Source organism: Mauremys reevesii, linkage group 5, assembly GCF_016161935.1.
Source record: "Mauremys reevesii isolate NIE-2019 linkage group 5, ASM1616193v1, whole genome shotgun sequence".
In the NCBI taxonomy this organism is placed as follows: Eukaryota; Metazoa; Chordata; order Testudines; family Geoemydidae; genus Mauremys; species Mauremys reevesii.
In genome coordinates, this window is record NC_052627.1 from 70327584 (window position 1) to 70353901 (window position 26318).

Genomic DNA, 26318 nt, shown 5'->3' on the forward strand with positions numbered 1-26318 from the left:
AGTCAGTACAATCAAATTCCATACCATGTTAAAAGAAGCACTTCACTTGAAATCGTAACTGTATTAATCAAGGTTAATCAAGAATTAAGAAAACTGGCAAACATGACTACTCTCATCAAACATAGTAAAGATTTTATGTTCTTAGGCTTTATGGTTACTGATCCAAACATATCTAAGTCTCAAAAAATGTTTGTTTTTATCATGTTCATCTTCAAATTTAAGACAGAAAAAAGTAGAGGAAAGGAAAGTCTTCTGACCTGATTCTTTTGTCAACACTAGCAAGTGTTGTGTATAACTTTGGTAAAACTCCCTTGAAACCTAACTGAGTTCAGCTCATCATCAAACATATATATTTTCTCTTTTCCAGTTGCAAGACTAAGCTGCAAAACATCTTTTCTAGGTACCCTGCAAAAATAAATGACTACACAAAACAAATGGATCACCACACTCTGTAAGAAAATATTTTTTAAAAGCCTTTACTTTTCAGCTCAGTCATATTATAAAAATGTTTAATGCAAATGCCTACTAAACAGTAACTTTGTTTTGTCCTTGCATTGTATATTTCCAACACAGTAAATTAGTTTACTTTGATGTTTTCCCAACAAGACTTCTCATTCCTCTCTGATGACATCTGAATTATTGAAAGATTGCATCTTGACTGCAAAAACTCACAGAATGTCTGAAAGAATCTAAATGTATTCCAGACAATATAAATAATTCACACTCAATTCTTCTTTCCTCAGCTGCAGGAATGATTGTGGTTATTTACAGCACATTTCAAGAAAAAAAATCTAATTTTATTAAAATTTCATTGTCATTAGGTAAAGTTGGCCATAGAATCCTTTAGTAAAAAATATGTTTAAAGGAAAAGACTGGACACAATTAGGATACTTTGGTAGGTGTGCCAGAAAATTTTACCATCAGTTTGTGACATTAAAGAAAGGAACAAATTGGCATTGACAATTTTATTAGAAAAGCTGGAGTAAAAACTATTCTTATACTTCTCTCTATGCACTATATGCATAGGGAGTTAAGAAAGGGAAGAGATACCAAGCCTTCTCTGAGATGATTTTTTGGTAGAGCTGGCCAGAGGACAATCTCATTTTGAAACAACTTTTGAGTTTTTCAAAGTTTTGTTCTACGGGGAACAACCAAACCCTTCTAGAGAAATGGAACTATGTTGAAACAGCCATTTTCCAATGAGAAAGGTCAGGTTTTGAATTACGGGGTCTCTGGAATTGACTACCGAAACCTTCCTAGTGAAAATTTCATTGAATCAATACATCTCCATTACACATTTTGACTTTTAACAAAACAGCATGTTCTGACCAACTCAAATCTTTTGTTTAAATCTGAACTCCATAGTTGTGAATTCCATCTGTAGAAGTGGGGGCAAGAACAAGATGATAAAACTAAGCATGTACTAACTAATCCATATTCTTTTCCCAATCTTTTCTATAGATGTGGGCCTGACCCAGAATCCTGGGTATGAAATCCTCACACTTTGGGATCTTTGTTTGTTACACCCCATCCTCTCTCAATCATGAGCCTAAAATTCACACTGTACCTGAGATTGATCCCCTTATACAAATGTAGATTCAGAGTAATTCCACTAGTGAAGTTTCACCAGTGTAGAATATAGGAATAACCATACTGGATCACAGCAAGTCCAGCTAGTTCGATAGCCTTGCTTAAGAGGAAAGTGAATGAACTCCATAGTAGATTATTATGGAATAATTTATCCAAGGAGAAATTTCCTCTTCACCCCCTTAAGTGAGCAGTAAGTTTATTCACTAAAGCACAAGGCTTTATATTCCTTAAAATGTTTTAGCTGAACTAACATAGAAGCAAATGCTCCCTTTATTTGTCTAACCCTTTTTGAACCCTACTATGATAAAGGGTCATGGGCCTCAATGAGAGCTAATAGAAATGAGTTCCACAGATTAATTATATATCGTTTAAAGAAGTGCTTCCTTTTGTTGCTTTTGTATTGTTTGCTTTTTTTAATGTTGAATGGATATGAGTTCAGATTTGGGTCCACTGATTTCAGTAGAAGCTGAAGTAAGCCCAATAAGCTGACTAAAATGCCCATTCATCTGAACCCCCGCCCCTACCATCTCAAAGGAGAAACCACAATAGTGACCTAGCCAGAGAGCTGAGTCACGAAGAGGATGCTGCAGTTCCTGGGATGAGAGAGAAGCTACAGGCTTGAGAGAGAGGTGATGTGATGCTGTATGACCATGAGAAGGGGTGTTGGCCTGATGAGCTAATACCCAGAATGGCAGGAGAAGGTGCCATACCTGTGGTGAGTAGAGCAACCCCATCACAGGCCCATATAGTCTTGATAGCCCTTCTTGATGGGCTGGGAAACCATGCTTCTTGCATGACTTGCATCCGAAGAAGTGGGTATTCACCCACGAAAGCTCATGCTGCAAAACGTCTGTTAGTCTATAAGGTGCCACAGGATTATGCTTCTTGCGTAGGTTGACAAGTTTAGAGCAAGCATATTTACAATTATAAAGCAAAACTTTCATATTACCTTGTAGCATGGGATACAAACATTACAAATGAGATGGCTGTATGCAGCAACTTACAGGTATTATATGGAATCTAAATTTTAAACACTTCTTTACAAGTCTAACACTGATCATGAACAATATTAACATCCAGGTTTGGTCTGGTCTGGTTTCCAGCTAGAAATTGTCAGTGCTCAGCTGATGTCTATAGCTTTGGCAAGATGTGGCATCTGGTTTGCCAGCATTACAGGCCCATCATCCATAAACCAGAAGGGAAAGCTTCACTGATATTGGTACTCTCACTAGTTAAATCAAAGCTAGCTCGGGTAAGTGTATGGATGCTTGAAGTCACACCTCTGATCGTAGTGTAGACATATCCCTAGACAGCACAAAACAACACTTCGAGACCTAAAGAAAAGTTCAGTCAGATGTTTTTGGTTCAGCTTCTCTCTCTCTTTTTTTTTATAATATAGCTGGTTGGTAGGGTATTGTTGTAGGCTTTGTAGAGTTTGAGGATGGATTGGATCGAAAAGAAGGTGATTGTCTGACCTACTGGGAATGGTAGAAGTTCCAGGCCTGAGGGTAAGAGTGAGAATGCTGCAGGCATATAGTGAACCAGGGAGATGAAGGGAAAGAGGAGAATAGACAAAAATGTTTCAAAGGCTTTGTACGGCCAACTACATTCTAAAACCAAGCTACTTATTTTAAAAATAACTATGGTATTCTGAGTGAGATTAATGTGGCCATGGGAAAATTAATAATTTCTATAACTCCAAGCACCTTAAGAAGTTTATTATAATAAGTGTGTAAGAGTGACCAAAGGGAAATTAGATCAGACAAATTAGATTCTTGAGTCTTTTAATTTCTGCCAACTTTTAATCTTTGCAATATTTCTGTTAATAACAATGGATATTTAAATTCCCATTTAGATACCCATAATATTTAATTTTAATGAAAACAAATTCAGGTAAATTTTTCTGTTAAATTAACTTTATGGTCTTTTAATGGAGATCCTAGCAATATATAAATATTACCTGAAAGATTTTTAAAAGAACCTTAGGTTTTTTAATAATGAAAAATAGTTTACTGCTAATTCAGTACTGAAGAAACGGACACTGGTAACTAAGAAACTAAAGATGTAGATATAACCTTGTTTCTACTGCTTCAATGAAGTGGTTTAATAAAGCAATATATTATTTGGGTAAAATAATGAGCATTATGAATTTAGCTTTTCAGACAAAATTTCTTCATATTCCAGTGTACCAAAAATCCACTACTTGATGTGTTAGAAGTCTGAAAATCATATAGGGCCTTACCAAAGCTTTTTGAAGTCAATCTATTTCAGTAGGCTTTGGATTAAGCCTATGAAGTACCCATTAGTATTTGAATACTAAATAGCAACACTAGCTACTTTACAAATAAGCCATAGATTGTCACGTGTTTTCATGTGCTATTCAGCAAATATTTATGAAAACCCATTAGAATTGCAATTAACTGAACAGGCTAATAAATGCAGCACACACAAACCAGCCAATTCTCCAACTTTAGTAATCAAGAAATCCTATTTGACCATATGGAGCGACTTGTGTGTTTCTGCATTATTCATGTCTTCACAAAAGGCTAGACTGTTACTCAGACTAGATCAATGGTGGGCACTCTGCGGCCTATCAGGGTAATCTGCTGGCGGGCTACAAGACAGTTTGCTTACATTGACCGTCCACAGGCATGGCCACCCACAGCTCCTAGTGGCCACTGTTCGCCATTCCCAGACAATGGGAGCTGCAGGAAGCAGTGTGGGCCACAGGAATATGCTGGCTGCTGCTTTCTGCAGCTCTCATTGGCCAGGAATGGTGAACTGTGGGTACTGGGAGCTGTGGGCAATCAATGTAAGCAAACTGTCTCATAGCCCGTCAGCTGATTACCCTAACAAGCTGTAGGTTGCCCATCACTGGACTAGATGGTTGTGAAAAGGAGTAAGAACTCCCCATTGCACTTCTACACAAGCTATGCATGCCTTGAATCTAGGCATTTAGGAGTCAGAGGGATTACTTATTTACTTACACCCTTCCCAGAGCATGTAAGTGGGTAATGGTCAGAGCCTTGGCTTCACCCCTCTATCATACTCCCTGTCCAGAGTAGTTTAAATGATCATGGGATGAATGGTAAACTACTGATGGTATAGGCCAGAAGTAAATAACTGCATCCCAGAAGGAAGCAGGGGTGGGATTTGGGGCACAATGCCTCCTGATATTACTCCTGGGTTGGTGCAGCTAACATACCACCCCTTGCTCAGAGCTGTGCCTAAAGTCACAATATAGACTAGTGGCTATTAGTGCCCAGTCCTGCTGTCAGTGACAAAGCTCTTGCTGGATTCAATTTACAGAATCAGATCCTTAATTCTTTGGTACTGACTGTCTGACTCAGCTGTTCAGTTTCAAACTTTCAAACTATATTTCTGAACTCAGATTGGCAGTGAGAATGGAGTCACAGTTGGAAATTTGAATGCAGCCTGGAACGGTGACATCCGTTATTTTTATCACTGTAGGTTTGTAACATGAAAGAATTGTCTAGATGAGTCCATTTTTTTCTTCTCCCACTCGTATATAATCTAATGGGAGAAGCAGATGTTATCTTGGGGGGTAGCATATGCTTTATTTATATAAGGAAGTTTTTATGCCTTTTTTATTTAGGTATGTTTAAATTGTTCTGAAGTGTCTCTCCTTTTGATGTCTATAAAGAAGGTGTCTATAAAGGGCACAGATTTTTGGAAATATGGCCTGGTGGAAAAGCTAATGGATCCACATGGCTAATTCAAGAAAATCTAGTAGATGATGTAGAACATCAACAGGGAAAAAATAAAGGGAATCAGGAAGTATTTCCCCTGAATGCTTAAGCTGTTACCACTACAGAGTTGTCAGTTGTGCATGGAAGGATGAGAAATGGAAAAATCATGCTATTAACGATAGGCTGGTAGCTTAGATATCTGGGTTCTGTTATGGCACTGCCACAGACTTACATGATCCTGTGGTGGGTTGGGTACCAATGACATGTGAGCTCCAACCAGGTCCAGAACTGTCAGAGCTGGCACTAATTCTCTATTATAGCCCTGCTGTATGTGTGATGCCTGAGGCTATGTTTATACTGCACTGCAGCTCGGACTCCATAGGTGTGGAAAGCAGTGCACACCAGAGTGTTTCACTGCAACTCCCCCACATAGAAACCATGGGAGAAAACTAAAAGGGTCCTACTTCGCATTAATGTAGTCCTGTTTGAAGAGGACCATATTAATGTAAGTTAGGAACCTTTTAGTTTCTGCACAGTAACCACATGAGAGAGTTACAGTGCAGCACTCTGGTACACTCTGCTATTCACATGCCTGAAGTCCTGACCTCCTCCCGCACCCCCACTTCCTGCTCAAGTCCAGAGCCCCCTCCCGCACTCTGAACTCCTCATTTCTGGTCCCACCCTGGAGCCCACACCCCCAGTTAGAGCCCTCACTCCCTCCCACACCCCAAGCCCCTACCCCAGCCCAGAGCCCCCTCCCATGCCCTCAACCCCTCTGCCCCACTTGCCAGCCTGGAGACTCCTCCTGCACCCCAAACCCCTCATCCCTGGCCCCAACCCAGAACTTGCACCACCAGATGAATCCCTCACCCCACTGCACCCCAACCCCCTGTCTCAACCCACAGTCCTCTCCTGCACCCTTAACCCCTCATCTCTAGCCCCACCCCAGAGCCAGCACCCCCAGCTGGAGCCATCACCCCCTCCTGCACCCCAACCCCTGCCCTAGCCTGGAGCCCCCTCCCATATCCTGAACTCTTCATTTCTGGCCCCACCCACACCCCCAGTTAGAACCATGACCCCCTCCCCTACACCAACCCTCTGCCCCAGCCCAGTGAAAGTGAGTGAGGGTGGGGGAGAGCGAGCCACCGAGGGAGCAGGAATGTAGTGAATGGGGGGGCAGGGCCTCTGGGAAGGGGCAGGGTTAGGGTGTTTGGTTTTGTGGTATTAGAAAGTTGGCAACCCTAATTCTAAACAGTGTTATAATCAGAACTGACTGTCTAAACTACTTCTGATTTGTGTAGAGAGTTTGCAGTAGTTTTACTCATGTCAGGATTTTGGAGTATATTTTCAGACGGGTTGATCTCTGATCTTCAAAATATACACACATTTTTGTGCCCACAAAATTAGCTTGAGTCCTTGCTTTATCATTGTGTATATCTTTTTGATTTATAGAATGCCAATCATTGTGGCATTTAAACACTGTTATTCCAAGGTACTGTTTTTCTCTTTCTTCCAGTCATAGGAGCTGAAATCTTGTCTCAGCTTATAAAAATTGTCTTGCTGAAATATTTGATACAGTTGTATATGGTGGATTTTTATTTTCATTTAAAGAGATTTTGTTCAGTTTATTACAGGCAGGACTGGTTATTATGCCTATTAAGGTTTCCTGACACTTCCTATTGGAAGACCCTGTTTTCAGTTCCTGATAACTTTGCCAAACTTTAACTGTTTGCCATGGCATTTCACATGCTGGATGCCTGCCTCAAGTCCCCTTTTTTGGAAAACTTAAGCCAAAATAAATTAGCTGTTTCTGAGACTGAGTCTAGGAGGGGAAATGTTAAAATCCTGGTGACCTTTTCTCTGAACAGCTCTAACACCCCTGAGTTTTTACGACATGAGCTTGAAATACGGCAAGGGAGTGTCCTTTGTGCTTCTCCATCTGTGTGAGAATCTGCCCAAATTTGGCAAGTAATAAGCCTTTGAAAAATTAATTTGCACATGCTAAGTACAGACACTTTCAATTTAAGCAGTTAAATCTCTGAAGCTTCTATCCTCACTGAGTATGCTCTAGCTTCTCACAACCCCTAATGCAGATCAGACATATGTCCCATCCCCACAGAGTAACTCAGCTTTACTGGGGTGAAGCCTGACTTCCCCCTGTAATGGCTGCTTCCAGATGCTCTGGGCTGCAAAGTACAGTTTGGGGCTGGGCACTGGAACTGAGTGCAGAGAGACTGTCTCTCCTGTGACCCCCTCTGTTGATATCAAAGAAGCATGGAGGAAGAAACCAGCCATCTGATTTCAATGCTCAGGGGACAAGGAAGAGAAAGGAGTAGATTGGGACAAGAGACTTGGGTGGTGGGGGACAAACTATGAATGGAACTGGCTGGGTAAGGAGAATGACTCTGGGAGTTAGGGGGTGTGAGTAGACTTGGAACTGGTAAGAAAGGGGAGAGTGTGTGTGTGTATGTTGGCCACCTGGGAAGTGGGAGACCCAAGTTCCACTCCCTACTTCAGTTACTATTCAAGTGTTTTATGAAAAGTACAACACCTTTAGCAGAATAAACTGAGAGCCCACCCCAGAATATCTATAGTCCAATTGTTAGGGCACTTAACTGGGAAGTGCAAGACTGGAGCTCACACATCCCTGATCCACACTGGGGAGAGTGCGGATTTAAATTTAAGTCTCATGTAAGTAACTGCTCTAACCATTGGTCTACTGGGTGAAAGGGGGATACTACTATCCCCACCCCTTCCTCCTCTGGTAGATATGCTCATTGGACACTTTAGAGTACATCTACTGGATTGGGCCCTGGAGGCAAAATAGGTGGGGAAGGCCTGTGAATCCTGCTAGGTCTTAGGTGTCAGTTAAGTGCCAAGGTACTTGGTGGTGTCAGGACTGAGACAGCTGGTCTCCTGTTCACCAACAGAAATTGATGTGCCTTGGGGACTTTATTAGTGGAAACGTAGGCTCCTTAGGAAATTTAGGTCCCTGAAAGGTTAAGTGGCATCTGAACAGGGACTTGGGGGATTCTAAATTTTGGAATTAGGTGCCTAACTGCCACTCTAAGTACCTAAGTCCCATTGTGAATCTATCCCTAGATACCTATCTGCATCTCTAGGTGCCTAAATACCTATAGAAATCTGGACATAACTGTGTGTTCCTAATTTTTGGGGTGCCTATCGTTAGAACCTGGACATCTGATTATGCAGATGTTCTGATCACTGATCGTTGCAACTGAAGTCAATGGAAGCTGTACTTTGAACATATAAAGTGCTATATATTACTAAGTACTCTGAAAAATCAGGTCTCGGGTGTCTCCAACTGTGCACCCAAAATTAGTAGAAGCTTTTCATCTTTATCTCTCTGAGCCTCAGGTCCCCCCCTCCCTCTATACATGGGGATAATATCACTCCTCACCTCATGGGGGCGTTGTGAAGGTAAATTGATTGATATTTGTGAAGTGCTTAGTATAATGATGAACACTTCAGAATAGCCCCTGAGGAAATTAATAATTTTGCCTTCAGAGCAGGGTTTGCGCAGTGGTCAGTGAATAAGACAGAGGGCTACATGTTGAACAATGAAGATAAAACAAACTTTTGAATAGCTACTTATTCAGTAATCACCATGCAGTGAATGAACCAGGGGTGCTGTGGGAGAAAACTAGCATGTGATCATGTAACTAAAGAATATATCACAGTTCTTATGCACAAGGGGGCAAATTAAGATTAAGGGCAACTGTAATTCTGGCATTTCCTAACTTTTGAGTGCTTGACTTTGCAACCTTAATGTTTTTTTCAACAGAATTTTTGTATTTGTAATGTATGTATATACCACATGTCATGCTGCCCATGGTTTCCATTGGTAATGAAATATCCCTCCTACCACCATTTTCTAGTAATGACATCACTGTACTAACATCCAGCTGTTAATTGGTTGAGTATGTGCAATGTTATTCTTGTCAATCCCACCTTCTGTAGATAATGTTCCCCAGGGAAATGGAGAAGCTTAGCTTATCCACACCAGTTCTGCTAGCCACCCAGCAAGACTGTATACGGGATTTGCCATACCTTCACCACGATTGACTTCCAGTTGCCGTTTCATAAAGTTGAATTTGTTGGACTCATATTTAAAAATGAGACTGAAAGTCAGAGAAAGGAACAAAGAAGGTATAGCTGCTAATCAGTATTCAGTAGAAAGAAATGGACTCCAAAGAGGGGAGAGAAATTCAACCTGAAGCCATATTGCTGATGAGAGGCCACCTTGGCTCCCTGACAAGTGCAAAGAAATCTTTGTATCATGAAATCTCTTCAGAGTAATTTTTCTAAAGTACTGAATTTCAGAATCCAGGGGATTCCAGTCCAAAGACCACATCAAGAACGAATTATTCATTTCCCCCTGCTTGTTAAAATCTTGATTATTATCAATTGTAGCTACATGTGCTTACAGTACTATTTGATTGGTTTGATGAACTACAAGACAGCATCCCTCTTGACCATGTGTTTAACTCTATCTCCTTGATTAAACTTGGCCCTTGTAAGAGAATGGGCGAGACAAGCAGGAAACAAAAACATATTACATAGATTTTTTTTAAAAACCATTATCTCATGCTGCTGGGAGCACTTTGTAAAAGCACTATCCTGTTCATGTCCAGCTGTTATGTTAAGCACCAATCAGAGGTGAAAGTAAGTCAGTATGGTCCAGTGCGGCATACCAGACCGGCTTCCCCAGGCGGCGATTGAAAAGGGCCTGGGGTTCCCTCAGTGACTTAAAGGGCCTAGGGCTCTGCTGCGGTAGCAGTGGCCATGAGCCCTGGGCCCTTTAAATCACCACCGGAGACCCTGGCCGTCGCCGCTACCTCAGAGGCTCTGGCAGCGGGGCTCGGATGGCAATTTAAAGGGCCCAGGGCTCTGGCTGCTGCCACCACAGTGGAGCCCTGGGCCCTTTAAATCACTGATGGCTCCAGCAGCGGGGCTCCAGTGGTGATTTAAAGGGCCTGGGGTGGTAGTGGTGGCCGGATCCCCGGGCCCTTTAAATCACCGCCCGAGCCCCTCTGCCAGAGCTCTGGGGTAGTGGCAGCAGCCAGGAGCCCCTGGGGCTCCTTCGCAATTTAAAGGGTCTGGGAGCCCCTGGCCCTTTAAATTACCACCGGAGCCCTCGGCTGCTGCTACCCCGGGGCTCTGGCAATGGGACTTAGGTGGTGATTTAAAGGGCCTGGGGCTCCCAGCAGCGGCTGGAGCCCTGGACCCTTTAAATTGCCACCTGAGCCCCGCTGCTGGAGCCCCCGGGTAGCGGAGGCAGCCAGGAGCCCTGGGGCTCCGTAGGTGATTCAAAGGGCCCGGGGATCCACTGCGGTAGTGGTGGCCAGAGCCCCAGCCCTTTAAATGGCCCCTGAGCCCCGGGGCTTCCAGCCGCCTCTGCAGTTGGTAGCTCTAGTGGTGGTTTAAAGGGCCCGGGGCTCCAAGCTGCAACTACCACAGCCGGAGCCCTGGGCCCTTTAAATCTCGATTTAAAGGGCCTGGGGCTCTAAAGGCCCTGCCTCTTCCAGGTTAGGCCCCGGTGTACTGGTAGGTCCTTTAAGTTACTTTCACCCCTGGCACCAATATACTTTCCTCCAAAGGGGAATATGTTAAAAATGCCTACAAATGCATAAAATATTGATTTATTACACACTGTTAATGGACCACATATTTTATGAAATACTGTAGCTTCTCATATTTGCCAGATAAAATTGTTCCATTCCATCAGACATCCATCCCTAAAGTTAACACTGCAGAGCAGAAAGAAATAAATTAATATCCAGTTAGATAACATCTGCCCCGCATATGGGAAACCCACAGAGCTTTTATTGGAGTAGAAAAATCTCTTTGAAATATCTTTTGAAAGTTTTGCATTGCAAATTCCTAGCAGGGTCAGACATGGGCCTTGATTCAACAAGGTACTTATGCACATGCCTAACTTCAAGGATGTAAGTAGCCTCATTAATGTCACTGATGGCTGAAGTGATCACTATATTTCTTTTTTTTTTAAATGCCTGGAGATCTGCAGGGATTATAGGTGTGTGTGTGCATGCGTGTGCATGTGTGTGTTTGTGTGTTGGGAAAAAAATCCTACTGAAATATTTGGTTGCAAAATTATATACTTTGTTTCAGAAATGCCATTGTAGTGCCTCATGGGGTGCCATTAAGGCACCTCATAATTTGGCTGCCTTGCATTCCCATTCTTCTCTGTATTGGCTGGGCTTGCTGGTTTAGGCTGCATATCCCAATGAAAGACTTAATTTAGTTGAAATCCCAATTTTCCACTAAAACTTCTGACCATTCTTGCACATTGAATCATACTTTGTGAAACCACACAACCAAGCACAGGAGACATGACTGAACAGAATTTCACAGACTATTAACTATGTAAAGAAGGCAGTCAGTAACTTCCCATACTATCTCTAATATCCAGAGGTTACAGTGCTCTGAATTTACTGTCCACAATATATACATTTTGTTAGCACATTTTAAGAGCGATTCTCCCTCTGTATAACAAATACATGTTGTACACAGACATTAAGAAGGAATCTTCTTGCTGTAGAACTCTCATTCTTATAAATAAAATGGATACAACTTATTTAATATATTTTGCATTATCTACAGTATCGTCTTACATCTTTCTAAATGGTTCTCTATTTATAGCCCTACTTAGTACTATATAAGTCTTAGGGAGAGGATTGAATGACTAGAAATCTAATTGAGATATTGGAAAAACTTCCTTTACATACAGTGTGTGACAGACCCAAACCAGTGAGGTACAGGAGTCTGGTAGAGGGCAAATATACTGGTCACTGGATGTGTAGTTTTCTGTTCCCTGAGTGACCAGAGCAGGGGCTGCACTAGAGTAATCAGGAACCTGCTAGAACCAATTAAGACAGGCTAATCAGGGCACCTGGGTTTAAAAAGGAGCTCACTCCAGTCAGGCGAGGGGGAGCCAGAGAAGAGGAAGTGCGTGTGAGGAGGTGGGAGCAAGAGGCGCAAGGAGTTGAGAGTGAAAGGACGTGCTGCTGGAGGACGAAGGAGTACAAGCATTATCAGACACCAGGAGGTAGGTCCTCTGGTGAGGATAAAGAAGGTGTTTGGAGGAGGCCATGGGGAAGTAGCCCAGGGAGTTGTAGCTGTCATGCAGCTGTTACAGGGGGCACTATAAACAGCTGCAATCCACAGGGCCCTGGGCTGGAACCCGGAGTAGAGGGCGGGCCCGGGTTCCCCCCAAACCTCCCACCTCCTGATCAGACACAGGAGAAGTTGACCCATACTGTGGGGAAGATCACTGAGGTGAGCAAATCTGCCAATAAGCGCAAGACCCACCAAGGTAGAGGAGGAACTGTATCACAAGTGCTAATTCACAAACATCTATTTCTGCTGCGAACTTGTACTTTCCCTCCTAGAACAAAAGTATGGCTTTTCTAGAAAGCTAGTAAGAATAAATATAATATACAACCCATTTTAAGACTGTTCTTTTCTGGTTGACTTTATAGGGCTGTCATAAATAGTTAGTAAAGGGTTAAAAATAGTACCTGGTAGGCACCTAACCTAAGAACCAATTAAAAAAGAAAATACAAAATCTTTATGAGTTTAAGCTGGACACTCATAGGGTATAACCTTGCTAAGTTTTGGAGAGAATTTTCTCTCTTCTTAGTACAACCAGTACAGGCAGAATTAAGAATAATCAATAACAAACACACAGAATTGCAAACATAGGATTATTAGATAATGACACAAAGTATCTTTTTAATACTCACTATTTTGACTAGAAGAAATTAGTTTAGAAGGTAGAAACTTGTAGACTTGATTAAAACATTTGGACTTTTGTAACTTCAGACGGCTAAAGACAAAACACACAGGATCAGAGGGAAAAAGTTCCCTCCTAGAAATTTTAAATTTTTTTTTTATTGGTTCTTAGGTTAGGTGCCTACCAGGTACTATTTTTAACCCTTTACTAACTATTTATAACAAGGGCCCTATTGCGCCATTTTTTTGTTCTTTGTTTTTTCCCCAATGGGGAGTTCTGCCTAAAAATTGACAGTGTTGTCCATAACTGTAGTTAGCCTGCAGTAGTTACTTGTTTCAACTCTAGGCTCAGACCATGTCTGTCCATCAAAGACTGATGATGAAGCGTGATGTTAGAGGAGGAAAGGGATGACTACAGATGTCTGAAAATTTACCATATCTTATTAGACACTGAGAAACCTTGGGAAACTTTTACTGCCTGATTACTGTCTTTGGCCATGGTACATGTTTGCCCCATTTTGTTTGGTGCGTATGATTGTCAGCTCATTCTTGGGCACCCTGGCAAGATTGTCTTTCCACCCACATTGCATACAACACTGCTTGCATGCCAGATTTTCACATGTTGTCATTGAGCTTTCATTTTCTGCCTTGCACACTTCCATGGGCAAGAGTAAGCTTTAGCTCAGAGTTTGAAATGAGTGATTTAGGAATCTGCCAAAGTAGACTCCCGATGACCACTTGTTACTAGAGGGTCTCTGCAGCTCCTAGGTTGAAGGGTTAATGCATTGCGCATTAGCACTTAGCATTTAGAAATTCTAGTTCCAAGTGTCAAGAGCTAACATTGTGTATGAAGTTCAGCACTGTACTGAAACTAAAGTAATTATTAAACTTCAAGACAGGCTCAACTTTGAAAGTTGCATTTTAATTATTTTTAGCTATGCTTTTTATTATATAAGCTGAAAGCAGTGTTTTGTCACTCTGACTTCCTAAAAAGTTAATAATTCTTATCCTTCAGACAACTATTACCTGTTTTCTGATTCATTTAGTGACCTATGCAATGGGTATATCTAGCTACAGGTTTAATGTTACATGAGTGAGTCTGTGCAGGATCAGGCATTTAATATGGATTTGTGAATTCACATACCATGCAGGTGTCCTGAGAAGAAATGAGACAGCATCTTTTCCACTGAAGGTCTAGCTCTGGAATTTTCAATCCAACATAGGCATATGTCTTGGTTCTGTAAAAGTTAGTCTCAAGACTTTAGGATTTGCTTGTGTAGTTTTTGCTTTCCTGCTGCTTGTGTGTTTTGCATGGCTTCATATGTGGTTGTGTGTGGATTTTTTTTTCGTGAAGACTCTATTGTTCCTGCTTTGCTATTTAATTGTGGTTTTGCCTATTTCATGTAAATTTTATTTAGTTTAATTCTATTAAAGCTTCCAAATACCATTACGAATGTGTGTCTGTAAGTGACATGTTAAAGTTCCTGTGTCTAAAATTTCATTTATCAATAAGACTGAGTGTTTAGCTCTTAATCAGAAGAAGAGGTAACCTTGATGATTCACATAGGCCACCCAAAAGTTTGTCTTCTGTGACTGTTATTTGTATTTATAAATGCTTTTACTTGTCACCCAAGTCTCTGGATGTACTGACATTAAGCACTATGTTATATAAAAGTGAAGTTACAACATTTCCTACAATATCAGTAAACAATAAGCCATCCTCCATTCTAAAAACTAATTTCAATACCAAAGCTATTGAGAAGTAGTGCAGTGATGATCACCATTCTAGTAGGAGGAAGGACTTCATTTTTTAAATACCACCCCACTCAAGCAAAAGCTTTAAAAAATATTGTGAAATTGTGCCAGAGCCTGAAGACCAACTCAGATAGGATACCTAAGATTGGTAGGGCCCCGACCATATAGGTATTTATACATGAAAACCAACCTCTTGAATCTCATTTAGAAGAAAATGAGAGGCTAGTACTCAGCCTGACAGGTATAATTATTTAATGCTTTGAGATAATTATCTTCTGTTACTAAGGGATAAAGTACATTGTAGTTGTAATGAAAAGTAAAAGTGGTTAGGAATCATCCTGGGCTAAAAAACTTGCATGTTTTTACTGAAATCCAAGGCATAAATAATCAAAACTTGTTAGGATTCATGCAACCATTATCTTTTTATATCTGAACATATCCCCACAGTTGTCCAAAGTTACAAAGCTTAACCAAGAGATCTAGAACATCAGTCTAATATATTACAGTTAAGATGGCAAACAATAACACAAATATTTTTCACTTTAATGAATGAGTGTCTCCTTTCATTTGGCTGCCGTTGGTTCATTATGCACACAATGTAATTTATTTGAAATACTTAATCAAGAAATTCCTATTATGTTAAAGCATCTCGTTTCTATATTTCAGTGTGAAACAGAGAGCCTTTTTTAAATTGGAGGTTGGTAGATAAAATAGCTGGTTTGCTTATCACAAAGTAGCTATACAACGTAGTGGGTTACCTTTTGATTCAAAGGGAAGGCAACGGTTCCTTATTAGGATAGTAGAGAAAACAAGTCAAAGTGCATTAATATATATTAATATAGCACTAACAATAAGCGGTATTGCGGATAAATAGAAGTTAAGGTCTCTACCACTTCAGTTTGTCAAATATTGTACAAATACCATGTATTAACGTCAATACTCACAACATCTTTGAAGTAATTAAATAATTATATATAAATTACTTCTGCATTAATAGAGACATGGTGATCTCACCTAGAGCATTCAGCTTCCTTTTAGCAGGCTTTAAAATTCATCTGAATATCTGGGACACAGTGCAGACAAATATTGGCCGTTACCCTAGGGAAAATGTGATGCACTTCAGGCTAAATTTAAAAAAAATAGAGGGTGCACTGACTTCTTTATCTGAATATTTCTCGTTAATGTCTGAAGGAGGTGAACTGCTGTACTGATCCATGCTCATGCAACCCTCAATACCTTAAAAACTTGCCAACCATGACTTACATCCACCCATCCATTAGTCAGGGCTATTGTAGATGGATAAATTGCTTCTTCAGAAACAGGGTAATTTACTTCAAGGAAGAAGTAGGGACAATCTGGCATACAAAAACCAAAAAAATTAAGTTTAGGAAAAATAATGTTATTTTGACTCAAAATATAATCTAGTGAAATTGTTCACTGAGCCTGTTCTTTAGCAGTGGTCAGTCGTGGGTTATACAAGTTATATGTGCCTTAGCTGTAATACCAGCACAGTCTTCAATAATGTAGATAATATATTACAAGAGTGTTTGCATATGAATAATGCAAAAGCTTTGAATGGTTCAATGAGTCAATCCAAATGGCCCGCTCCACTGGCATGTTCTAGGGGTCATTTCTAAAGATTTCACCCTAACAAATTGGTTGCATTTAAAAGCCTAATAAAACTTAAAGCCATATTACTGGTTGCATCTGTTCTTAGTACAATGGTTTATTTAAAAACATTTAAACTGTTCCTGTCAAGTAAATTATATACCCAAGAAATATAACTGACAAGTACATCAGTTGAAGTACAATCTGAACTGCTCTGAATTTAAAGCACTCATTTATAATGCATATAAAAAGTTTATAATGGAAAACATCAATTTTCTTTGAAATGTTTACATTTCTTCAAGCTGTGTTCCTGACTTCTTTTGTCCTTTTATTCAAAGTATTTGGGATAAATGTTGATTCTGCTTCCCCTATTTTTGCTTTTCGTACTGCTTTCATAGAATCATAGAATCATAGATCAGAAGGGACCAATATGATCATCTAGTCTGACCTCCTGCAAGATGCAGGCCACATTAGCTGATCTCCCCACTCCATTAGCAAGCGACCCCTGCCCCATGCTTCGGAGGAAGGCGAAAAACCTCCAGGGCCACAGCCAATCTACCCTGGAGGAAAATTCCTTCCCGACCCCAAATATGGCGGTCAGCTGAACCCCGAGCATGCGGGCAAGACTCTCCAGCCATACCCTCTGGAAAAAGGTTAAGAATAACATATTCTGGTCAGAGAAGTGGAATCTGACAGGCAAAGTCATGGAAAATATATATTGTATTAAGGGCTGCAACTTTAAAAAAAAAGTCTATTAACCAAGCTACCAAGAAGACTTCAGCTGCTCATTCCTTGTTTCCATATTTATTTATTTATTTATTTATCTATCTATTTATAGGAGCTGACCACTTTCCATGTAATGTGAAATAGAGGTTCAGTGAACTTTATTTTGGCTTTAAAATGTTACCATCCACTTGCATCCCACATCCCCATCTGAAAATGTTATACCTACCATTTGTATAAGTAACACATAAGATTACTGTACTGAAAGAAATTGATTACTTTCTACATTTGATAGTACTTTGCATATATTCAGTTTCACTGTCTGTTATGGTCACTTTCACATCCTGTCTTGTGCACTAGCAGGATTACACTCATGCACTGCATGTACATTCTAGCTCAGTGACATGTTTAAGGAATAAGAATATGTAAAGAAAAATGAGTTTTCTGGAAAAAAAATCCAGTATCTTTTCTACAGTGGATTGTTCAATTACATCTTCATGGAGGATATATTGGTGGGAAGATTGATGTCAATATAATGGCAAAAGGAGTCTCCTGTGGGTAGTGAGTAGTAAGCAATTGGAAAAAATGACAAATGCAACTATTTGGGAGGCTTCCATTTGAGAGCAGATGCCACATCTCTGTCCTTTCAGTGACACATCCTTTGAGAGGATGAGATGGTGGAAATGTTACTACAGAGAACAGGAATCTGATGGCACAGAAGAGGAACCAGTTGCAACATTTTAGGTTTCTTGTTCCCTATGGTGATGGAGAGGGAGAGAGAGAGACAAGGCAGTAAATGGTAAAAAGATAAACTTTCATCCTTTTTGTATATATCATGATTGAGGATATTTGGTCTCCAGCGTATTGGCATCCGCTCACATAGAATACTGTGAACACCCATTTTGACTCACCGGTGATCTTGATCTGTGCTTCATGCTATTAGCCTCTGACTGCAAGATCAAGTCACCATTGCTCATGATTTTACTCAAGGTTTTTCATGAGTAACAATATCTCAGACTTATCTTTGGGGACTGAACCAAGTACTTCTGGTCTAAAAGCACATAAAAAAGCTCAGATTTTCAATCTGAAACAGATGTGTTGACACAATTCTGCTTCACAACAACATTTGAAAGGTTTGGTTTCCATTCCAATGTGAAACAAAAACAAATCTCAATTTCTGTGAAATAGAATCATTATCCTTTGGACAGCTCTAGAGACAGTTCCTGTCCACAGAAGTAATAACACCATCACTCCCAACTGGGGAATATCCAGCACCCCTGATTGGCTGAGAAGCTCCATTTAAACCAGAAAGAAACACAAGAGATTGTCTGAGCAACTAGAGAAATTCCTGGCTGGCTTCAACTATGGACCCCTCTGTTCCTATATCTTACCCTGACTTGGTCTCCAGCTCTGACACCTGGCCTGGCACTTGATGCTATCTCTGACTTTGACCTGGCACAAGCCTCTAACCATTAGGCCTGATGACCCATGTCCTGATCATTACAGCTAGTATTGTCGGCCTGTGTTTTACCTTTACTACAGATGGAGGACATCAGTCTCCAAGTCTGTCCATTGGGCATCTTTCAAGAGCAACAGATTCACTATTTAGATTTTAATTATTAAAAAGTACATATGTTCTTTTCTTTAGTTATCCATTTGATTCATCTTTCCTTTAGAGTCTTGTCTGAGTTCTCAGCTGTCTTTCAGGGGTCAGACACAGTAAGCAATCACACATCCTTTCACATTTATGAAAACAAGAATTTATTCAGAACTGGAAGTTTTGAGAACCTTGGTATTGCGTTCAAAGGTCAGCATCTTGATTGAAATGAGCATTAATTAAGATAAATGAAGTGCCCTCACTCATCAACTTAATTGAATGAAAAGATGATGACTGATTCCCTTCTTTCCCTTGCTGCTTCATATAATGAGAAATGTAATATTGTTATTGGAAGGAGAGGGGATTGGGAAGCTACATACACCTATGTTTGTGATAGCATTAAGTGCTTAATGAAGGAGAAAATCTTATTATTGATAAAATTCAACTGATTGTATTGCATAAAATGCTTTTGTTCTGTAGCATAACTTCAGTCTTAATGGCTTTTTAGAGACATCAAGCTTATTGAATAATGTTATCTATAACTTTTGCTCTTGAAGTAGCTAATTAGGAAGAAAACATATGACCCTTTTTCAAGGCAAAATTCTGCTCTATTAGCATATCTAGACAAAGAAAAATTGCTACTTAGATTAATAGATATAACACCCAAGTGGGCTTGATTCAGTCTATGCTGGCGTAAGGCGGTAGGAATTGTACCTCCCTGTGCCAGCAGAAGCCACTTCACCCAAGTAGCTATTTTATCCTGGGTGTCATGTGACAATGGTAAAGCATCACCAAGGGAGTCTTTCTTCTAATCGAGGAACTTTTTGCTTACGGAAAAGCAGCATTATCCTTAAATCCTACCTACCTTTCTCTCTGTGCAGAGCTTCTGCCTGGAACTTTTCCCAGCTCCCTCCTGCCTGGTTTCCAGTATTAAAACAGTAGTATACGTATCCCATATTGACACAGGCAGCTTATCTGTCCAACTAGGCTATTGAGCATTATTGTAGATTGCTGACTCTTAGAGCTAGGGTACATTTCCTTAAAATATCAGTCATCTTTAACCACTGTATTGCAGAATTTAAGATTATGTATTCAGGTCTATTCATGAGTGTTCTTTTTAATCAGAACCCAGAAAACACGAATCATTTTATACCTGGTTGGGCAATTTTTCTGATAACGTTGCCTCAAAAAGACAAGCTCGCCTTGACCTTTTTCTTAGGGTTTGTCCATAATACAAGTTAGTGCACAGCAAGCCAGGGTTAATCTTGCTGCACATTATCTTGTCATGTAAACAATTTTTTACACTTTCTGTACATGCTTCCACTGCCATCTGTCCTGTGATCTCCCTCTTTTGTTATACCTGCCCAGAAAAGTTAGCTGTCTTAAGCATTTTTATAGTTCTCCTCTATTCTCTAAGGGATTTTTCTTTTCTTGCGCTACGCTTCTCCTGCTGTCTTTTCCTGGATGAGTTGCATTTTCATTATCTCAAGCAGCCACATCACTAGCTCTACTTGTGCCAGTTATCTCAGATGAAAAGTTTTTCATTTCATTGACACTTCCAGCAAACAATTTTGACTTTTAATTAAAAAAAATCCACCACTGCCCCCCCAAAAATTAAGTTAAAAATTGTTGAAAAGGAAAAATAAAGAATTTTAGAAACAAGCAGTTACTTTCCATGAAAATTCACATTTTATCTAAAACCCAGTTATCTGTCAAATGTTCTGACAAATTTCAACTAGCGCTGAAAGTGAACTTAGTGGACCACAGAATCCTGCCCATAGTGTATAATACACATTCCAGAACCTCCTTATCTAGTCTTCAGATAACATCACCTGAGGGTTCTCTGTTGATGCAGTGGCTCCCGCTGTAGCACATAGCAAATAAAATACTATTATGATGTCAAGTCATGAACTTGTCTCATTGTTCTAGTCTCTATAAATGCTTCTTTCTTATATCCCCTCTCCAGTCATGGTTACTGTTGTATCCTGTGGTACTACTCTTCAGTCGTACCAATGCTGGTATTTTCCAGATGGCAAAACAAAATTAATGGTTAAGAACTATGTGCAGATGCGGGAACTACACACACAGATGAGTGCAAGAGAACATTTAGAGATCACACTTTCATGTTGCATCTAATTTACTTTTACATTGGACAAGCTTAAAATATAGTTTTGAAACTTCTCACTTTACTTTTTGCATTGAACTGCAGAAAACAAGATAATTTTGCAGTATGCACTCAAAATTCTTCTCTTCAGATAATTCACATTTCAATTATCTCCACTGTACAGTGTCATTCTTAGGCACTTGCAAAACTGAGAACCTGTCATACAATTCCATGTCATGGTTTTCCAGTGGGAAGCATGTTTATGAATTGTTCATAGGTCTGAGATCACAGACTAGCATTAAAATGAATAAAACACTGCCTGAACACTTCACAAAGAATTATGAAGAAAAAATTGAGACATTAAGGAAAAATCTTTATGAACTTTAATTCATGATGGAGAGAGGATGTACTTGGAGGGAGACACAGTGAAGAGAGGATGTAGTACAGACAACATGAGAGAAGATGGGAGGAAAAAAAGATGGGGAAAGAGGAAGGAAGAGAGGAGAGTGTGGATACTGAATATAAAACATTGGCCTGAAGAAACCCACACACACTCAAACCCAGGGTGTGTATAAACCAAGATACACAAATACTGTAAATGAAACAAAACAACAGACTGAAGGAAACAAAGCAGAACAAAAGCAAGAGAGAAATAATGGACCATATTCTTAATAAGTGGTGCTTAAGTTGCTTTTACAAAATGTACATGGATAGATTAAAATAGATAATGGCATGGAAAAGTATGCTACTATGTGAACAAAGAGGGTTATTGTGTAATAAGGAGTTTTGTACCTTTAACTATATATTATTTCAGGATAGTTTATTCTTATTGTAAGGTCTTTACTGGAAGGTTATTTTTAATATTTTTAGAAATATTAAAACATTTATCTGAAAAATAAAAAATAAAACATTTTATTTTATGCTTCAGTTTTTCATGGCAGGAGACAATGTGGGATCTGAGGAACTTGACTATAGGATCGAGTGTGCAGAGCCCTGTAGGCTGGCATTTTTGGATCCGAAGTCAAATGGTTGCATTTGTTGGGATGCTAGGTCTTGAAAAGCATTGATATGTGTTTGCATTGGAAATGCTGGATTTGTGCATGATGCACCTGGTTTTCAAAGATGCTTTCAGGAAACATATTTGGGATCCCCCCAGATCTCATATAGTCTTAGTCCACCCCAGTGACAGACACATCATTATATATTTTGATTTATGAAAATGATGACAAAGGGAGATGGGGTGTCCATCCACTTAGCCTAGGCACCCTTGATACAAACACAGACTACAGCAGCACACGTAATATTCTAAGTGCAGCAGTACAGTTGAATATAACCCAACAGCAGTAAGCCAGCCAATTTACTTAAAAGCTCATCTCCCACTGCCCCGCTTCCAAAAATTCCCCACCTGTACAACTTACCTACATCTTCAAGTTCCTGGGAAAAGATGACCCCTGCAGCATACATAAGGTTTATCAGATTTATAAATAGTGCATATAATGTTTGTTTCTATAAAAAGTGTGTGTCGATTAAAAGGTATTACAATGTATGCTATTACAGTAAAATCATAATAAAGATTCAACTGAAATATGGGCGAGCCAAGATTTTCATAGTTTAGGACTGGATGTAGTTACAAAAGAGCTGTTTTATTATCCCTTGTCTCAATGGAATCATTTCAGAATTAAACTTTAGATGTGAACTCCACCCAAACCTTTCCTGAATTGCCTTGACAAACTGCCACTGGATTTTGTGTAATGTTTGTAAAGTTTATGGTATAGGAGTACTTCTTAAAATTCATAAAGACATGAATTTTGGGGACATTGTCTGTGGTGATGCAAGAGAGTTGCTATCTACCCTCTTTCTTACAGTAATCTAGCTGCCATCTATGCCTCTGTCTTTTGAACATTGCAGAACATGCCCTCCTGCCCGCATCTTGCTAATTGTCTGACGTCTAAACAGTGTGCCAGATTGGCTCTCCTTATCGGTCTCTCTATAGACTGAACATCTGCTGAACCAGTTATCAAACTGCTCCTGTTACCTCTGAGCAATGCAGCAAGAAAAAAATGCTGAAATCTGCTTTTTTAGCCTATTTATGCCAATTGTCATGGGAACATACCTATGACTCTCCTGAGCCAAAGAGCATAGAGATGAGAAGTCTAGAGAAATGGAAATTCACCAGAACATCACATGCAGAGTTAGAGACTGATAGGAAAGTGTAATACTCCTTTAAAAAATGTTTGGAAAGTGGGATTTCATGCCAGTGCCACGATAATTGAGAAGTATGCTACAAATCAATTAACTTATTTTTTGTGGGGGAGGTATTTTTATAAAGAATTAAAGTGAGGAATAGACCAAGAAATACAATTAAAAGAAGGCCAAGCAATCTATAAAGCTGAATGCTAGTCCACTGAATCACAGCTCTTTCACTTTCTCTCATGACCATTGACTTTCAGTGAGACTTAGGCTCCTGTGCGATTTTGAAAATAGTGTTTTCAGACAGGTGTTTTTGATAGCTTTACAACAAATCAGCATTTTTGCTTTGCTCTCCTGTGGATATGTGAAATCAGATACCTACAGTTCTTTCTCATTCTTAAATGACATCATTGAATGGAGATTATCAGACTTTATTATTCTACTTCTACAAAACCTGGTTACTAGTTGAAGATTTTTTTAAAAAATTCTTATTCTGTGGTGCAGTGCATAAACCTGGAATAATGCATAGGAATAATTATGTATTGAGAATACCATATCTACTGATTTTATTATGTACAAATTGAGGCTACCCTTTTTAGAAATCTAGTGTAAGGTTTCCATTATATTTACAGTTGTATGGCTGCAATATCATTGCATATACTAAAGAATAGATTCTGTCCTCACACTTTGTGCAACGACAATGATTTCAGGGAGGCTGAATGCAATGTAAGTGAGGGTATAGTCTGATCTTCAGTTTCCACTTATAAAGTACTATACCATGCATCATTTTCATTGACAATAGCAGGTGGCTAAACTGCTCTAGTTGCCCCCAGGGTTTACCTTCTAAGAACAGGTTGATTTCATTTATTTTTAATTAAATAACAGTGGTAAGTGTGTTCTGCAATATAATCTGTGTACCAGTGTTCTAGTAGATTGTCAGCATTTTAGCTGAAATAACTTTCTGCAGCTGTAATAAGCTGTTAAACACTGGTAGGAAGAGTTAAAATCCACCTAGGACCAATGTTCCTTTTCTATCATTACCTATATTTATTGGAAACCACTCCTGCTCCCTAAAGAGCTGAGGAGCTTTTTAATAAGGCTGCGATGAGATGATAGAGGAAAGAGGATAACACAGGGGAAGAAGAGGGGAAACAGGAGAAAGGAGATGTGATTTCAAAATAAGTGGGGAAAAAATTGAGCAAAGAGATCAGGGAGAGTGGGTAGAGGCAGTTTAACTGGGTATTTCAAAAACTGTCTGCCTGTTGCTCAGACTTTATTTAAGAAAAAATCCCTCTCCTTTCTTGTGGTAAGAAATACGCCATAGAGAATTACAGCAGGATTTTAAAGGATTTAAGGGCTTGTCCATAAGGAGTATTGGAGAGCTCAATTGCCAATAAATAGTATTGTCCATAGACTTATTGTGAATCCTTTCAAGACAGATATTGCTAGGAGTTATAACTTATAGGATAGTTCTAGCAGCTGCAGATTTTTGGGGCAGTGGACTGGTTAAGTACTAGCCTTCATTTGTCAATACTTAGCTAATCACTAACAGATATATAGTTGGTAATGCTGAGCATCTAGCAAATAGTAAAAAATCCCATTTTTGCTAGGTTTGATTATAATCTCTTCAAAATTTTCATATCCCTAAAATTGATCTGAACTGAAACACCATCCATCTTTTCACTCACAGCATGCGGTGGCAGGAGGAGAGGGCAGATGAGCTACACATTTGTTCCTTCTGCAGGTGGAGCCTATCCTAAGTGAAGTGGTCTCTTCTGCTGTAGTGAGGCCTAGAATCTTAAACTGTCCAATGTGAATAGAAGATGACAAGACGCTACCTTAAATTGTAAACATGTTATGTGAAAACTGTTTATAAATTAAGAATAAATGGGAGTCAAAACATCTGCTACAAATTAGATGTGTTTAAACTGTACAATTGCGATGAAGGCTTGTGGTGAGGTCACAATTGTTATGGGAACAATATGTGTTGTCTTATAAGCGGAAGTGTCTCCCAGAACCAGTAGATGTGTGTTTGATAGGTTAATTTACATAAGATGAATTTCCCTCCCCTTTCAGATACTGCTTTTTTGGAGAAGACACCTGCAATTTGTTGATTTACTCTCCCCCCTCTACCTCCCCCCAAAAAAATGATTGCAGAGGGAGTGAGGAGAGAAGAGGATAGCTGCTGCTGCATGTCAACAAACTTCACCTTCATGATGGTGGTTATCCCCAGCACTTGCTGGGACCCCAGATTTACCATCATATCACTTTCATGATCCTAAAAGATGTATTGACCACATAGGGAGACAGTCAAATTACATCACCACCTCCTTTGTGCTGTATCCTGAGCAACACCTTAGTTCTCCATTGTTATTCCCTTGATCTAGGGCTTGATCCTATACCATTAAAGTTAATGGAGGTTTTCCATTGACTTGAATGGGAACAGAATCAAGCCCCTAATGTATGAATTTCCTCTGTCACATTTTCCCTACCTTTCTCTTTCTGCCTTTTATTTAATATGATTCTGGCTTAGCCAGCCATGACAAATCTACCCCTGCAACACTAGTGTGAATATGTGACCAGAAAAGCAAACTAAAAACAATTCCTTAGCCTGATCCTGGCAAAAGTATGGCTAGAATCAAGGCAGATAAATGTCATGAGCACATTGTGTGAGGTGCATTTGATGTTTTTTCAGCAGCAAGTATCAGAGACAGAAGCTGCATTTTCTTTCTTTTGCTATTCTTTTCTCTTTTCTATGTATGTCTTTTCTCAAAAGAAACAGGATTACACTTTAATGACAACCAGAAACCTATAACTGAATCTCCCCTTTCTCAAAAAAGGATAATACTATGTAACAAACTGTCAAGCAAGGGCTTTTCTCTTTAAAGCGACTCTAGGCCAGAATAAAGGAAATTGTAAAAATGAAGTTCTGCTTACTAAAAACAGTTCACATATTTAAAATTAGTATTTGTCTTCTTTGTGTCTAATAAACAGTTAACAGGTTTTTATAGTGGTGCTTTGCAATGTGAATAGGACAGCCACAACGTTACACAAACCCTGAACCACAACTGTAGCATTAAAAGTATTAACTCAAATTAAGCACAGCCTCCACCAATAAACTGTCTAAACAATGCCATCTAATCAAACCAGGAATCTTTATCGCTGGACTATTTGGAAAGAATGATAGTGGTTTTTGCTTTTAGTTTTTTTTCTACTAGGGATTTGTTTCTTTCTTGTGAGTGGAGTATGGACAAATGCCAGTACT

At 39.6% G+C, this 26318-nt stretch overlaps 1 long non-coding RNA gene across 1 annotated transcript in view; it reads left to right on the forward strand.

Annotated features, from left to right (window-relative positions):
* Positions 1-25051, forward strand: part of LOC120405764 — a 156930-nt gene extending 131879 nt beyond the window's left edge. The window contains exon 4 of the long non-coding RNA XR_005598840.1: positions 24744-25051. This is a non-coding gene — a long non-coding RNA (uncharacterized LOC120405764). The remainder of the gene's footprint in view (positions 1-24743) is intronic.
* Positions 25052-26318: the final 1267 nt, after the last annotated feature.